At 45.4% G+C, this 3,378-nt stretch overlaps 1 long non-coding RNA gene across 1 annotated transcript; it reads left to right on the top strand.

Annotated features, from left to right (window-relative positions):
* The first annotated feature begins 314 nt into the window (after window positions 1–314).
* On the top strand, window positions 315–1,620 carry LOC123317882. Its single transcript, XR_006538209.1, has 3 exons — window positions 315–862; window positions 1,141–1,317; window positions 1,393–1,620. It is a non-coding gene; the product is annotated as an uncharacterized LOC123317882 (long non-coding RNA).
* Window positions 1,621–3,378: the final 1,758 nt, after the last annotated feature.

The following is a 3,378-nucleotide window of genomic DNA, read 5'->3' as shown; positions in this document are numbered from 1 at the left end:
AAATGAAAACGGAATAAAAACGGTGCGGAATGTTTACAATTGCGAACGATGTCGGAATCCTGAATTGGAAATTTGAAAAGATTCCTCGGAAAATTAATTCAAAAACAAAATTACTTAAGAATGAAAACTAAAAGAATTATTCTGAAATGGGGGGGTAGGTTTGAAAACTACCCTCTCGTTACATCCCCGGAGCTTCGGTAAAAAAATTGAATCCACGATGAAGTAGTGGATTAAATTTTTCACGGTGAAATCTACTAAGTCCAGTTTACGGTTTAACTATTCACGGCAAGACGATTGAGATTTACATTAAACAAGTTCACCTAATCTACTCCTGGTGGCGTATACTCGGCTAATGCTATCTCGGTTACTCCCACTCTATGGTCCGCGTTGACGTGTGCCCGCTCCGGTGGTGCTGTCCGTAGTCAGTGACGTGACGAAGTTCTGTAGTCTATTAGCTAACCTCCAATTGTCAAATTCTGCCGAGTGGTTCCAGATTTCAATTTCCATTTGTGAAAGAAATGCCGAAAAATCGTGGAAACAGAACAGGACGGAATCTTTAAAGTGGGTACCATTTCGATTTGTCATTCGTTGTGTTATTTCTGAACCATATTAGGGTGGACTTCGCAAAGCCGGCTCCGGGCACATGCCATGGGGGTTAACAGTTGCAAATACCATCCAACCAGGGAAGTTTGGAACACTAGACAGCGTCGTTGACTCCTCTTGTGACGGTGGTGAACTTCTCCGAGGGTGTTTGAATCGGCAGCAGTTGTAGGTTGCATAAAAATGAGAGAAAAGCATTTAGTATACTGAAACCCTGGAGCAGAGGGATAACAGGGTGTACGGTGGAATTTCGGAAGAAGCGGTAAGCACGGTCGGTAATTTTAATAAGGAGATAAAAATATAATGTTCTATTTCACTTACCGTTCAGGCGAGCTTGTAATTTCGGTGTAAGCGGTGTCAGCCTTCTATTGTTATTTTCTATTCGGTTATTGTATTTAACGGTAACACAGGAGTGAAATAGAGACAGACAGGACGGGTGTATCTCACTTATTATTATCGGTCCCATAATTAGTACAGAAACTTGAATTAACGGTAACGGTTCCTGTTTTTCCAGTGAATTAACGGAATTTTCTGTTGTAGGTGTTGTGGGATACCACTTACTTACTCGTGACAGTCAGACGGTTCTGTCTGGTGGTAATGAAAACTCCACAGAACAAACAAAATTGTACGGAACAGACATTTGAATTATCCAACCCTGGCAGGGTCAGGTTAGATCTATAGGTTATGGTGGAACGGATTCATCAGGACTGTAACCAGGTGAGTAAGACGGATGAACGGTTTGAAATCCTTAACGTGAATATTGGTGATTTTCTTACCACTGTCACCTTTCAGGTCATAAACACGGGTGAAATTCCTTTCACAACGGTATACGGACCAGAAAACTTCGGAGCCAATTTGGCTGCAAAGCTATAAACGGCGGATGACCACGGATTAGCACGGTGCAGAACTCTATCACCGACATGAAAACGAAATTCCCTTCGACGGAGGTTGTAATGGTGAGCCTGTTGCTCAAATGCACGGTACAACCCGGTATTGACAAACTCATAGGCCTCCTGAAGATGACGGATTTGTTCTGTACGGTGAGTAGGATTTACTCTTCTTTCTTCTGTTTGTCTCCTCGGTGTCATCGACTTGGGTGTTTGAAGAATAGATTGCCTTTGGAACTGCTAATTCCCTTCCATAGTTCAGAAATGCCGGTGTGAATCCTGTAGGTTTTTGTTTAGCTAGTTCACCTAATTTCTCATCCCAAGTAAGGTGGTCGGCTTCACAGAACCGACCCATCATAGTCTTCAAGGTACGATTGGCTCGTTGTACGGCGTTGCACTGGGGTGTATACGGAGGGGTGAAACGGTGAGCAATGTGTAGCTCTCGGAGACTGTTTTTGAACAGTCTACTGTCATACTGTACCCCGTTGTCAGATATTACCTGTTTCGGACAGCCACATCGGAGTATAACCTGTTCATACAGGGCTGAGTAAACGGTTTTAGGGGTGGCTTTCCGCAACGGACGGCATTCAACCCACTTCGTGAAACGGTCCTGCATCACCACTACGTAAGAATTTACCTCCTTGAAACGGGGAAGTGGCCCAACCTCATCTGTACATACTTCTTGGAACGGTGCATCAGTCATTCTATGTGGTTGCATTTTTCCAGGCGTCTTCTGTTGTGATACATTGTACCTTTGACAGGATGAGCAGTTTCTCACGTATTTTGCGACATCTTTGAACATCCCTGGCCAGTAATAATTCCGGGCTAGCCGAGAGATGGTTTTGGAGATTCCCAGGTGAGCAGCTAATTCAGAAACGTGATTTTCTTTCAGGACCCCCAGTCGTTGTTCGGTGGGTACACAGAGCTTCCATGGCTGTCCGGATCCAACTTCAGTAAAGTCGGAAGAGTCCCAGAAGTGACGATACAGTTTCCCATCCTTCTGGGTATTTTTGTACCTCCTGGAGCTTTTTGTTGTACCAACTGCAGCGAACTTCGACATCGGCCAGGCATACGGAATCCACAGACGGTAACGGTTTCGGGACAGACTGTCGGTGACTTTGTTCAGGGTACCTTTCCGGTATTGGACTTCAAAGTCGAATTGCTGAAGGAAAACGGCCCATCGAGCAATTCTTCCGGACGGTGACTTGATGGAATTCAGCCATTTCAGACTCATGTGGTTGGAAATTACGGTGAAATGAAATCCTTCCAAGTATGGTCGCAGTTTCTCTATCAAGAAAACGATGGCGAGGCATTCCTTTCACGGACACGGAGTAATTTCTTTCGGCGGTGTTCAAGGTACGGCTGACATAGGCGATCACCATTTTCTCTCCTTGGGTCAGGGCTCCTCCAAGGCCTAGGTCACTGCCGTCTGTTTGCAGGACGAACGGTTGATTGAAATCCGGAAAGGCTAGTATCGGCAATTCGGTCAGTTTTTGTTTCAGGAGGTCGAACGCTTTTTGTTGTTTCCCACCCCATTTCCAACGTGGTTTCATACAGGTGAGTCAACGGTGAAACGACATCGGAAAAGTTCTGTATAAAACGGCGGTACCAGCTAGCAACTACCAGAAAACGGCGCAATTCACGGATGGTCTTCGGCGCTTGGAATGCTACGATAGAGGAAACTTTATCCGAATCGGTACGGATTCCTTCCGAAGTAACGACATGTCCTAGGTATTTCAGGGATTTTCGCACAAAGTCACACCGGGGTTGAGACGAAGATTGCCTTCTCTCAACCGCCGGAATACCTCTCTTAAGCTCTCCAGCTGCTCCTCGAAAGTTTCCCCCAAGACAACTATATCGTCCAGGTAAGCGAACGCCTCCGGTTCCATTT

Source organism: Coccinella septempunctata, chromosome 7 (genome assembly GCF_907165205.1).
Source record: "Coccinella septempunctata chromosome 7, icCocSept1.1, whole genome shotgun sequence".
Taxonomy (NCBI): Eukaryota; Metazoa; Arthropoda; class Insecta; order Coleoptera; family Coccinellidae; genus Coccinella; species Coccinella septempunctata.
The sequence above is the reverse complement of the archived record's forward strand: the minus strand, read 5'-3'. Positions and strand labels throughout refer to the sequence as shown.